We start from the raw sequence: 14103 nt of genomic DNA on the forward strand, positions 1-14103 counted from the left end.
TGCTTCGCTACCCAGAGCCAGACCCATCGCGGCGGAGGGATCCCGTCGCCTCCAGCTGCCTCCTCCCCCTTCTGCTTCTGCTTTTTTTTTTTTTTTCCTCCTCTCCTCGCTCTTTTGCGAGAAAATAATTTGACAGCGATTTGCTGACAGCGGGATTTCGTGCATCACGGGCGAGGGAAGGGCGGCGCGGCCGGAGCCGCCGCGGGAGGCCGTGCCGGAGGTAAGCGACCGCTCCGCAGCCTCCCCGCGGGGCGCGGACCCGCCATGTGCCGGGCGGGCGGGGGCCGGGGCGGGTGCTGGCGGCGGAGCCGGGCCGTGCGGGCCGGGGGAGTTGCGTTTCCTGGCGGAGCGATATTTGTTTACGGGCTGCGCCGTAAGTAAAGTAGGACCCGGCCCCGGCGGCGCGGTGATCAATTAACTGTGCGGTCGCTCGCGCGGCGCCCAAAAGAGAGAAAAATCAGAGCCCCTCGTGCCGGCCCCCGTGCACTTGTTGCAGACTTGGCGCCAGGTAGGGCAGCGCTTCGCAAGTTTCATTTTTGCATGAGCTGGGGCTTCGCTTGCAAAATTGAAAAAAAAAAAAAAAAAAAAAAAAGTTTGCAGCTCACTTTCAGTCCGCAGCGCCGAGGCCCTGCCCGCAGCCGCCTCATCCTCCTCCTCCCCGCGGGGCCGCGGCGGGGGCTGCCCGGCCCCTACCTGCCCGCTGCGGCGGGCTGCTCCGGGCGGGGCCGGCAGTAGAGCCGCGCGGAGCGGCGGGAGGAAGGGAGGGAGGGAGGCGCGGGGCGGCCGCGAGGAAGTTGTCAACGTGCGGGGCCGGGCGGGGTGTACGTGTCCCCGCGCCGCCGAGGGGACCCGCGCGTGTCCCCGCGCGAGGTGGCGGCGTCCGACTGGCCGCGGTGCGGAGGTGCCTCGCAGTAGTGGGGAATGACTTCTGCTCTCCCCCTAGAACGGGAAACTGCTGGAGTGCGGGACGGCTGGGTTTTGTGTGCTGTCACAGTACGGGGTAATGACCAAAAGCTGCCAGCCAGATGCTTAAGTACCGGAGGGATGATTTGCAAGTGAAATGAACTGGCAGTTCACCAGTCAGTAAGTGGATAATGCCTACTCATCCTCTGCCGGCTTCTCAGATCGGTTTCGTGCCTGCCGCTCAGGCTGTAATAGCCAAGGTGTGAAACTTGGTGATGCCGACGAGCTCACCCAGTAGCATCCAACCTCTTGTCGTGTCCCGGCACAGCCGTGCCGACCATGACCAACACCAGTGATGTTCATAGGTTTTAACTGACTAATCTAATAGCAGTGAAATGGATACAGTGATCCATAGCTGAACTACTTACAGAAAAGGCTGCAAAGCACTTAATTGCATGTTAGGCAGGTAATCACAAGGGTGAAGTTTTGTATCTCTGACAGTTGTAATTCTGCTGTATGTGCTGCAGAGAGCCCTCCAGGCCAGTTTGGGCCTTGCCCCGCTGCTCCTGCTGCCCTGCATCCCAGCTGGCCTGCGGGCACCTTTCTGGGACTGCCTCCTTCCTTGACTGGAGGATGTGCTGTCACCACTACGTTTCTCATAAGACAGTATTTCCCTAGAAATGCCCATTTCACTTTGCCACCTGCTGTGGGGATGTGGCATGATGTTCCTGGTATGTTCTCAAACATGGGGTCTGATTTTTGGGTGTTGCTGTGTGAAGCCAGGATTTGGACTCAGTGATCCTTGTGGATCCCTTCCAACTCAGGATATGAATCTGTGATTCATTGTTATCTGCCTTTCTGAGCCTTAACTGAGGTTTGAATTTTAACATCCCAAGTGCTGCTTCATCAATGCTCCACCTATGCATATATATTGTGGAAGTTAACCTGTGGCCTTGTAATTCATAAAGGAAGGTCATGCCAAATGGACTGTTAAGTTAGAATTTAGATAAGCAATTTTTTCATATGAAGAAAACATATCCTGCATTTTTCTTCTATAGCTAATGATCTCACGTACTTTGGAAGAAGGAGAGGCTCCTACATGCTACACTCCAAGCTTTTGTTGCACATAAATGCTTTTATGATCCTTTCTGCTCCAGCTGATAAGTAGATCAAGTTTCTGAAGTTGGGAGACTCCAGCAAGGGGCTGAGCTGCATTATGAGGGCGTCAGTCAAACCAGCATGTCTAGATAGCTCAAATATGAGTAATTCAACTTGAATGATCACATGGGCTTCACCGTGGTTGCCAGCCTGGGCACAGAGTGTGTGCTCAGCCTGTAGGTACAGTGGTAAGGGTGGCATTCGGCAGCCCTGCCATTGATGCATGCCCTGCCCTGGGCACAGTGGGGCCAGGTAGGGTCCTGTGAGTAACCATAGCATGAGTAACCTCCCTATCTAACACTGACTCACATTACGTTTGGAGGCTGAATAAAATCTCCGTGTGATACTCACTTCGTGTTGCTGGCCTCTGCCGATCACGTGCCACTGATTTGGGCCTAGGACCATAGAGCAAGTCCTTTCAGGTTACTTTGCTTTTGGGAAGCACTCAACAGGGCTGTGTAGGAAGAGGGACTTCCTAGATTTTAAGCTCAGAATTCCATTGCACGTGCTTCTTTGGTCCGTTTCCAGGGATATAGGGAGGTGTGCTTTTGTAAACTGGGATCGTAATTTAGCATCTGGTAAGGAGTGTGAGAAAAGTATATAAAAAAAACAGTCATGTAATGTACTGCAGGTTTTGTAAAGCAGTGAGGTAATATTCTGCTGTGGATGTTTTAAACTATTATTGTAATTTTTGGTTTATTCCAACCTAGCAGGGAATGTAGGTCTCTAAGAAAGTTGCTTGGTGAGGGCCTTCCTCCCCTTTCCCAGTACTGTAAAGACAGCGGTGAACTGAGGGAGAGTGGCCCTGGGATCTGTGGTGTCACTGTGTGATTCTGGTGCTGGAAGGCTGTCTCTTTATGATGTGTCATAGCAACTTGTGAGATAAGGCAGTTTCATTTGAGCTTCCTTAGAAATACTTAAAAAAAAACAAAAGAAACAAACAAAAAAAACCCCGTGTTAGATAGATGCAAAGTAATTGGGGATGGGGCAACAATTTGTTTCCCCTCTATTTAGGCCTTTTTTGATACTGCATAGCTTCCAATGAAGAACTGTGATCAGAATGGCATATTTTTCTGCCTCTAAAATCAGGGTGATCCTTTTGCCTTTGCCACACCTCTGCAATGGAGATAGCCACATCTGCAAGCGCAGGCATCAGTTCTGCTAGGTCTTGGCTTCCAGGCACTCATATACTTATGTGAGTTGAACAGCACCAGCAGTGGCAGTGAGCAGCTGGATTGCTGTGCCTGTCAGTGTGGTGGGATGGGGAGCTGCATTTGGCACTAAAAAAATGAAGACAGCAAACTCTGTATGGGTTGCCACATATGAAGGTATAAAACTTCTCTGACTTGACTGGCTCCGAGAAACCTATTATTGTCATCAATTGCAGGGCTGTAAGGGGAAATCAGGCCTTCTAAGATAAAGACAAAAATAGCACATTCAAATATATTTTAAGAAAGGCACTCTTCCTTCAAAGAGTGTTTCTGAGCACAGCTCAAAGAACAGTGGCCTAAGTTTCATCTGTTTTAGTTGTTTATTTATTTTTAATCTTTTCTTGCAACCAGACAGGTTGCAGAGGTGCATGGCTCCCACTTGTGGGCAGGCGTCCATTTTCTGTCCCTTGTTTGGCTGCATTGCTGCAGGGTCCTCAGCAGTGTCTGTATGGCATAGGCCTGCTGGAAGCAAATGGCTCGGAGCACCACTGCTCTGGGACCTTTACACCCCACCAGTGCAGACCCAGTTCTGGGGAACAGCCCACCCTTACAACATGGGCACTTGGTGCCATCAATCAGAAGGAGCAACTCAAATCTTGTGCTGTTTCCCAGCTTTCCTCTAGTCTCCCTTTCAGAGAGTTCTGTTGAGAAAAGGGCAGCATCGATGGGCATGAAAAGCTGGAAAATGCATTCAGGCTACAATCTGCCCAGAGAAGCTGTGGGTGCCCCATCCCTGCAGGCACTCAAGGCCAGGTTGGATGGGGCCCCGGGCAGCCTGAGCTGGGAGGGACAGCCCTGCCCACTGCTGGGGTTGGGAAGGGGTGGGCTTTGAAGTCCCCTCCAACGCAAACCCTTCTGTGATTCTCTGATTCTGTGATACAGCCTGCTGCCTCTGAAACCTGAAGGCAAGCACCCGGTCTGTGTTACTTTCTCCTCAAGAAGGTGGTGATTTGGGGGACTCACAGCAAGTTTTTAACAGATGCTACATTGCCCTGTAATTGAGTGTTTTTTAGAGATTAGACTTCACGTTACAGTGGGGGTCTTGCAACATTTTGGGTGAGTTCCGTAGGGTTGGGTATATTTTGAGGTTCTGAGTGAAATGAGTCTTGTGGTTTCAGCTTAACTCCGTAACAAAGGGTAACGTGTCTCACACAAACATCCCACCTAAGTTTTCATAGTGACTGATGATTTGCTCTGGAAAGACCCAAGGTGCTGATATGATGCAAACTCAAAAGGTAGCAGACTTTTTTTTTTTCTTCTTCTTTTTTTTGGGGGGGGAGGAAGGTGGGGGGGGGGGAACGTGGGTGTTGAGGGGAAGGAGCTTGTCTTTCTCCAGTTTACAGTTTAAAATTTGTTAGAATTTCATCCAAATCTCTGATCTTCAGCTTTCCATCTGCTGGTCACTTTATTTTCCACGTACACAGCCCCAAACGCCAAGTTTCCCTACTCCACTGCTGAGACCTTTGCAAAGCAGCCATCCTAGGCCTTATCACAAAATTTCTCAAGTCTTTTTAGTCCAGCAAGAAAATGGTTGCTGCCTTTCCCCTCCCTCCTCTCGTCAAGTGCTCATTGTAAGAATTTTGATAGAGACTGCATTGTGATATGTCCTTGAAGTGCAGTGCTGCAAGGTTTTGTTTTGCCTTTTTATTTTTTTTTTTCACATTTAGACTTACTTGCATTTATAGCAAAGCAGGATTGTTGTAGATGTTCTTTTTTATATATATATATTATTGTTATTTTGTTGTTTGTCAAAAATCTTTGTTCAGTAATGAGGGAAAGCTTTGACTCGGGTACTAAAAGCTCCAGCTAACCTTAGAATGGTGTTAAGACTGCAAAAACATGGGGGAAGGATTGCTCCAGCTGAGCACATATAGGTTAAATGTTGAATTGTTTGCTGCTTTGCTTTCAGATGTAGGAGATTTTTTGTTCACCCTGTCACAAGGTCTCTTCAAGGATAACAGAGTCCATTTGAGTTACAGAGCCTACACCAAGTACTTTCTCTTTGAGTGAACTTTAAATCCTAAATGACTCCTTCTGCACCAGTGTGTGACAAATAAGTCTTACCCAAACCTGCGAAGTAACTATTACATTTAAAATTTGGTAATGGCCAAAGTTCTCTTATCTTAAAAGTTGATTCTTAGTTGACCATACAGAGATGCTCTACAGACTCATTTTTGTCTTTTTCTCTGCACTCTCCCCCACATACACTATTTTCATTGATGGGGAAGTTTCATTTCCTTTATTTATATATATTTTAGTGTATGGGTGTTTAGGGGGCGTGGGGAGGATAGGAGCAAAGTCTGTATGCGACTTTTTTATTTAAAAGAAAAACTGATATTAATGGGTTTAGAAATGATCTTTAGTACATTCTCTCATTTAAACCAAAAACTGCTTATAAAATAGTGCATGTTGGAGGATCAAGGGGTTTTGCAACCGTTCTGGGTGGGTAAGAATCTTGTCTGATCTCCAGTTGTATTAGCAGAACAGTATTTTTCCCAGTATCGTCATGTTTCATGTGCCAAATCTAAACTAGAAATGCCTTTCCTTGGAAGGATCACTATTTACATTTGGAGGGCTATGCCAATTACAGCTATATTAACAAGCCTTTTTTTTTTTTTTCCCCTCTCTCTTAATCTTACACTTGACTTAAATAGTAACTTCTTTCATTTTCTTAACAGAACACCCAGTACAGTCCTGGCACATAGTTTTGAAGCAGTCAGTGGGGTAAACACTGCTGTCCTGTGGCACAAATGCAGATGGGCGCTCTTGCAATATAATGTTCTTAAGGGAGTTCTGGTGAAATAAATGCTCTTGTAGCTTTGCATGAGTTTGAAATAGTCCTATGCTATGCTGCAGAATTGAATGTAATTAATCTGTAAGAAGGGACTGTATTATTCATATGCTGTGATTTTTATTTTTTTTTTTACTTCCATGTACTTTAATTTTGAAAACAATTTCAAAGTCCTGCGGATTTGGAAATACTGCATTACAGATTTGTGAATGTTTGAAGGCATAAGATAAGATGCTATTACTACTCAATTTGATCAGAAACCAGAGATTGAATATTCTTTTGGATAGTGTAGTAATGCATGATGCAGGAACAGCTAAGTGGGGCTGTTTGTCAGGAGGCCCTTTTGCCTGCTGGGCTTGTGCCCTGAGTGCTGTGTCTCTGCTGCTGCCCTGTGGACTCCTGGGAACAGAGAGGACATACTGGTGAAAGAACCTGTTTGTACAGGAAAATCAGCTTGATAGTAAATAGTACCATTTTCTTCACATGCAGATTTCCTAGTTACTAGCTCTTTCCAAGTTTAAGTTAAGATTTGAAGTGTTCATAGCAGCAGTGGGGTATTAAATAAAATGGGGATGCTGGCCGTTCTTCACGTGATTCACATCTGTCACAATTATTAGTACTTAGAAGACCTTATGTGGCTAAACTGGGCTTTTTCCAAAAATTCAGTCGACCAAAGCCCTGAGATGTAGACAAGAGTTCCTTAAATATCTTCCCTGTTGTTTCCCCTTGGCTGCCTCTCATTGTGTCTTATCCTGAGCATAGGATCTGGGTGGTTGTCTTTGGGTTGGATGTGTGCTTATATCAGCAGCAAGAGCACCGCAGTTTATGCTCTCTCTGGAGGCTGAAAGTAGCTACTTGCAATAGCTCCTGGGTTGCTGTGGGACTTAACATAAACTCTGTCACAGTTACCAAAGCCGTATCAGCTGAACGCAAGAGGTTGTAGTCCCCCAAACCACAAGTTTAAGTTACGTGTAGCTCAGCTTTGAGTGTGGCGGTTTGGTTGCTGCTCATGCCCCTGATGTACTGAAGGGAGTGGGTGGGAGCACTCCAGTTGCTAACCCTGTGAATTTTGATGGAACAAAACAAGTATTTAATGTTCACCAACATGGAGGCATTTCAGGAGCGTTGATACTTCAGCCGTCTTGTTGGCCTGCTGTGCAATTTGAATTCAAGCAAGGGTCTCCCACGTGGTTATTTGCATGTGTCCTCCTATCTCTGTTTTATATCTCCAATTTCAGTATGTGCTTCCAGAATTACATTTTCATTCATTTCCAATCATTCTTCAAAGATAACTGGCAAAACCAACAGGCTGGTTGTGACTTTACAGCAATAGAAGATATAAAACTTTGATCTCCTTGTTAAATGAGTTTTCTTCATGTGTGGGCTGGGTGTGTGGTGCGTTGACTTAGTTTTTATTGATCAGTGTAAAAATGTGAATTCAGCTTCACAGCTATGATAATAAACAAGTACTTGCAGTGATATTCTAATGAGTTCCTGGCGAAAATAGGGCAGAAAACCATCTCAGAGATTGACATGCTTTAGTGGTGAGATGCTCAACAAGGATGCTTGATATAAAAGGGCCGAATTAAGCTGTTTGAAGTTCTTTCTTTGGCAACACAACTCTGCAGAAGAGTTCCAAGCAGGGCAGGATGCAGTATTTTTGTATGCGTTTAAGCAGCAGCAGCGGTATTTTCTCCTCTGTCCAGAAGAACCCTCACCATCCTAGTTACAACAAGATAGCATGGGTTATTGGGGACAGCTACTTGCTTTACTAGGTGCCTCTGAATGCAGGCAGTGAAGCACTCATTACCTTGCAGTCTTCATCTGCAGGAATGCCCTGCAAAGCATCCACACCTGCTTCTGTAAGCGTGCATGGCAAAGCATCAGTTGCAGAGAGGAGTGAGGGAGGTTGCTGAATTAGCAGACAATTTAAGTATGAAAAAGTGAGATTCGTATTCATAACTGTGTTGAAACAAAATGTTATTAGTGCAGTAGGGACATACCTTCATTTAAGATGCCAGTAATTCTACTAAACTAGAATGTTTGCAGAGGTATAGGCAGGTAACTTCTGTCTCCTTTTTTTTCGTTGATACTGTGTGTTTTCAAGACTAGGAGAGACTTCTCAGTGGAGGTGATAGACAGAAATCCTCTGATTTTTTTTTCATCATTTAGGCTTGTTCTATTCTGTCAGCTGAGTAAACTGGTATCTGAGCTGCATGGATCAAGATAAAAATGTATTGCTACTGCCTACATGTGTGTTTGATAAAAGCAGAAAATGAGAAGAAAAATTTACCTGAAGAAAAGTGATATTTTTTTCCAGGACTGTGAAGTTTTGAAAGAGTTGGATTATAATGAACTTTAATACTTTTCTAAAGTTGCTACTATTATAATGAAAAAGCATGAATAAGAGAATATGCCTTGCAGGTAAAATGAAAAAAGGCTTCTCCATTTGTACGCTCGAAAACCAAAAATGCGTTGCAGAGGATGAATTTTACCCTTCATTTTGCTCATAGTAAAAATTAGTCTTTGAAGTTAAAAATGGCTTTAGATTTAAAGAAATAATACACCTGAGAAGGGAGGTGCACAGAAAAAAAGACACTGGGTTAAGTGCTGTTTTGTTAATGAAAGGCATGTATGGTAAGCTAACTGTGGCTGCCTGCACAGTGAGATTCTGCCAGATAGGAGCAGGGGTGATAAAATAAAGTGCTAGCAGACTGTTATTTCCAAGATTTCCAACTTTCAGAAGAAATTTTAATCTGAATATTGAGTGTGCAGTTATAAATGATAGCCTAGTACCACAGAATTACAATAATTTACGAAGGGAATGATGCTTTCTTGCTTCAAGTCTGTTAGCATATGATCCGTAGGCTAACTAACTGATCGTTAGTTAAAGTAGAGGTTCATTAAAATAACATAGGCTCATCTGGTTTTAAAGACCAGCTCTCAGCCAGTAGGCGCTTGTCCAAAACTCATAAGGCTGCAATGCTGACTTTGTGGAGATGTCATGTAGATTGCTGTGTAAAGCTGGGTGATGGAGAAGCTTCTGTTGGAATCCAAGTACGCTTTGTATTGGGCCACAGCTTTCAATTTTTAGTTGTCCGTAGCAATGTCTATTCGTGCCATAGTCAGTTTAACTAATTGTGTGACTGTTTGAGTGAAGGTGCAAGATTAGGTCAGTGTATTAAGCCAGCTTTTACCTGTAGTTATATTATGCTATAATAAGTACATTTTTCTAGTTGAAGAGTTGTAATTACAAAGCAGATGATGTGCTTCAACGATGCGAAAAAAATCCTTAAATTTAAGCCCCAACTGTACTTAGCACAGTTTTTTTAGGTGGAACTTTTACTTTCAGGTTATTTCTGGAAAATCCGTACCACTAATTATGTAAATTGCGAGAAATGAAAAAAGAGAACAAATGAGCAGAGCATCTTATTGTAGCTTCCATCCAGCAAAGTCATACGTGGTCATTCTAGCTGTCTGTAGTAAGTGCCTGTGTTGTTTGGCTGCTGCTTTTGCTACCAGCAGACTGATCACTTAAACTTGTTCTTTCTCACATGCTCTGCACAACTAGGCTGCCAAACTGTTAGCCAAAAGTGGGTACTGGGGATTTCTTTTGGTACCTCCTTCCTTATGGGGCTCAGGGTTTTGTGCTCATGGCAAACACGGCATCTTTTTTGTTTGGCTGGTTGGCTTTTCTGCAGTCATGTGGGCACGTACCTTTCATTTAGGTCAGTCTTCTTGTATATCAGGACATTTTGTACCTGCACCTATTGCCTATTAAGGCAATAAGAATGTCTCCTAGAATGAAGTGGAGCCAGATGTCAGGTCTGTCTGCAGATCAGAGAGAAGGGGATGGAAGAAGCGGCATTCGAGTGAATGAACAAACTTTCAAGCTGACTCAGTGATACACATACAGTGTGTGCAGTAGAGATTAGTCACCATTTACTGTAAGTCTTTCTTTATGGCGCTTGGTGGATGAGCAGCTGTATCAAGCTGCTGTAAGTGAGCTTTGTAGGCTGGGAATTCAGGTAAATGTTATTTCTACAGTATTTTCCCATCGAACAACAACAAGAAGAAAAGACAAAACCTAAAGTCTTGTAAATTACTGAGCTAAAGGCAAAAGAGATCTTTTACTTATCTCACAGTGTTGCTATCTTTCTTAATCTGTGAAAGTAGTAGGAAAGCAAATAAATTATGCAACAACGCTTTTTTTTTTTTTTCTTGTAAACTTAGAAGCCTGTGCCTACATGTTATTAGTACTGTTCTGCCCTGTCCTGTGCAGGTTGGTTTGATTTTTTTTTGGATTTTTTTTTTCTTCTTTTTTCTTTTCATAAGGTAGTTTTCAAGCCACATTTGTGTGAAATACCAATTTACATGATGGTAACAGAAAAACAATTACAGGGAAGGATATTCATCTGTAAAAAAAACCAACACTGTTTTCATTTGCCAAGTAGAAACTTCAGGAAAATTACCCTCCAGGTTGAATTTTCTCATGAATGTTCTCAAGTTCTGAAATTATTTACTGGCATAATAGGTATGCAAAACACTTAAGGCAAAGTTTGTATTCAAAGAGTTACCTTTTGGGGGGGAAGGTGGAGAAAGTGATTTTACTGTTTTAAAAAGGTAGGTAAAATAAAAATAAAACTGCATTAAAAAAGGTGAAATTCTTGCGCAGTCTCTTCTGGATTACTCAAGTGCAGTAGCTCTGTGGGTGGCTTCTAGTCTGTTTGGTGGAAATTTATTTTTTCTTAATTTATCTGGGCATTTTTTGTAGTTCTTAGATGCTCTTTCTCTCTAATCCCAACCAGTTTTGGTTGGTTTGTTTAATCTGTCCTTAGAGAAATGTTAATTTCGGCTGTGATTGTACCAAAATTGCTTTATAGTTGTTACAGTAAGATATATTTTTTTTATAGTTTGCTTAAAATTACTTCCTCCCAAAAGAAAAAAAAAAACAAAAAACAAACAAACAAAAAAAAACAATCAAACATGGTGTTGAGGAGTGAGAACCAGACGGCGCTGGCACTGCCGGGTGGGACTGCAGTGAAGCTGCGTGCCTGTGCAAGTGGCTTGGCTTCTGCTCTCCAGAGGATCTGATCCTGCAGTGGTTTGGAAGCCCTCTGAAGAGCACGAATGAAAGCTGGAAGAGTTATTAAGTTGTGGGTTATCTCGCACCGTTTGTTTGAAATGGAGGCCAGATGATTTACATATCTCTGTAGCTTGGATCTGAAAAAAGATCTTATTTTTTATTTTGCCGGTCTTTATAGGGAAATGACATCACAGCTTATGTCAGCCATTGTACAGCATTCAGGCTTTTTTCTCCTCCCTTGGATTGTTAACTGAGTGCTAGCTTGATGCTGTGAGTCCTTCCCTGCAGCCTGTGGCACGCTGTTAACTTCATCTCAATTCAAGAGCCATAACTGCATTTTTGTACAATGAAATATGAGAAATAAAGATCTGGTCTAAAGCCTTTTGAAATCAATGGGAGTACAGTTTACTTCATTTCTGTGTGCTTGACTGATGTGGTGACCCTCTAGCAGTGTACAGTTTTTGGGATTGCTGTCATGGCATTAAGTATATGAGGGACAGCAAGCTGGCTTCTTGGAGATGCTTACTCCAGGAGAGCAGGCAGGCCCTTCAGGAAGGAGCCTGTGCAAGGTGGGTGAGGTTTTCGGACTGTAGCAATTAAGTGTTACCTGTGTGTCCCTTGTGCAAAGCTGAGCTTGGCTTAGGAAAGCTTTATGGCAATGATACATGCAGCAGAACTAGCATAGCCTTGCTGGGGTCCAGGCAACCGTTGTGGTGTGAAACAGAGGGGAGGGGGTCTTCCTGTGGTAGTTGGAGAGGCTGGAATGTGGCAAACAGGAATCAAATCCAAGCTGGCGTTCTGGAAAGTTGATTGCTGCCTTTGTTAATTGTAAGGCGATTTTTAAGTAAGACGCTTCCCAGAAGAAAAATAAACACATTCAGAAGAGAGAGAAATGTGTTGTTAAATTCAGGTAATCACATGCAGCAGACAGTGTATGATGATGATGGTGATGGTGGTACCAAATACACACAGACACAAAGTGAAGTGATAATGATCATCCAGATTCTTGTGCTTCTAAATTTCCAGGCACAACATTGTGTATGCAACATGATTTTATTTGTCTTGACTATTTGGAAAGATCTAAGATTGAGGAAAGGACTGATTCCAGTCCAGAAAATGTCATAACAAAACCATCCATTACTGCAGTGGACATGGAGATTTGTATTCTCTTCCTGTGTTTCTTTGGTTGTGGGAGGAGGGTGAGGAGGCCTTCAGGCCATGTTCAGCAACAACTTCCATCAACAGTTTTGGATCAGACTCTCAGCATGCAGTACTTATAGACTCCCATTAGTACACCTTGTACTTTTTGATGCTTTCCTGGCTCAGCTCTTCTGTAATAGTCCTCTGCAAGGGACTGGAGGAGGCAGTGCAGGGGATGCTCACAGAGAGCAGGAGTACACACGCGTTCAAAGGGCTGTGCCCAGACACGGCACTGGGAAGAAATGTGGGTTGTGTGTTGGCATTGCTGTGCGTGTGTTGGAGCAGCAAGTGCTCACACACATTGTGCTGGTGGCCTCTCAGGAAAACCTAGCGAAATCATGTGTCCCTGCTAGTGCTTGAGAGGAGCTCTTCATCAACACAGTTAGCTGTATGGCCATATGCTGTTCTTTTCTCTTACGTATGTTGTCTGATAATTGTCAGTAGCAGGTGTCTGTGAGCTGAAGCAGGGTGGTATTTTAAAATTAGACTTTTAATAGGGAAAAAGAATTGCATTACTTCAGTGGTAGCAAAGAGGTTGAGTGAAAATTCTGGCCTCTGAAGCTTGTGTGTGTCCTCACAATGCAGCAGCATGGCTGTTAGCAGTGCTGGTTCTTTGGCTTCACTGTTCAATGTCAGAGATGTTCAGAGATGTGGCTTCTAAGGAGAAATCACTAATCCTGGTTTAGGGTCTGTGTATCTGGCTTGATTGAATCTGGGAAGAAGCACCATCCCTCTGATGTCTGCACAGCCCACAGGAACTATGCTGGGCGTGCACTGCACAGCTGCTTGGTGGTACAGGCTGGTGGGAAACTTAAAAAGAGATCTGTAGGTTGATTGTTTCCCATTTTCTGACCCCACCTTTCCCTGTACATAGTGCTGAGCATCCTGAGCTGTTTGTAGTACCACTGGTTGCTGTTGTATTGTGTGTGCATGTATATTACTACCACCATAGCCTTTTCTTTTACCTTTATTCTTCTTCTATGAAGAAGAGCGACTACTGAGAAGATAGGGAGAGACTTGTAGTTACTCTGGACTTGAAACACTGCAACTGTGTTCACTGAAAATCATTTGGGGGCATTTCACGATAAGAATCTCCCAGTATCCCAGGTACTTCTTTCATACCATCTCTACATCCCAGTGAAAAGCTCTCTGAACTGCCATTCCTTTTGCTTTTCTATTGGGGAACTTACAGCCAGGTGTTACAAGAACCCAGCAATTCAGAATTATCATATTTCAAGCTGTCAGAGAAGACATAATGCCCCTAGCATTCTTTTTGTGGTGGTCATCTTGTTCTGTTGTTTTTATTTCTGGTAAAGAACTAATAAAATAGAGAGCACATATGGAAATGGCAGATGTTGTGTTTTTCATTTTTTGTTGTTTCTAAAATAAAGCATGCAAGGGTTTGCAAGATCCTGCAAAAAATTTGAACTAAGTTGTATTGTCATGTGTGCAAGGAATCTTTTTAATCTAGTCGCATGTATGTACAGTGAATAGATCCAGGTTTAAAGAAATAAATTGCACTAAGGAGAGACAACCCAAGTGGAATAAAGATGAACTACTGCAAAATATCTATGATTGTACTTACTAAGGTTAGGTTTTGCTGCTGGCTTTCTGTTGCGCTTCCTTTTTGTTGTCCTTTTTGCCCTCCATGTTCTTCCTCCTTATGTAAGAAATCCAACTCATGGCATCAGCTGTTCTGCTTATCCATAGCAAAATGTTGGTAACTGAATAATGGATCATGTGAGCCACGTTGC

At 43.7% G+C, this 14103-nt stretch overlaps 1 protein-coding gene across 5 annotated transcripts in view; it reads left to right on the forward strand.

Annotated features, from left to right (window-relative positions):
- Positions 1–6: 6 nt before the first annotated feature.
- The window catches only part of TRERF1 (transcriptional regulating factor 1), a 100417-nt gene continuing 86320 nt past the window's right edge, over positions 7–14103 (forward strand). For 3 of the 5 annotated variants that reach the window (XM_042885924.1, XM_042885914.1, XM_042885945.1), the window contains exon 1: positions 7–220. The gene's annotated coding sequence lies outside the window, so the exon portion shown is untranslated. Of the gene's footprint in view, positions 221–400; positions 509–14103 lie in introns of those variants that run through there. The other 2 variants (XM_042885931.1, XM_042885936.1) reach the window with 1 other exon arrangement.

Source organism: Lagopus leucura, unplaced genomic scaffold, assembly GCF_019238085.1.
Source record: "Lagopus leucura isolate 7727_CA_CO unplaced genomic scaffold, USGS_WTPT01 Super-Scaffold_73, whole genome shotgun sequence".
NCBI lineage: Eukaryota > Metazoa > Chordata > Aves > Galliformes > Phasianidae > Lagopus > Lagopus leucura.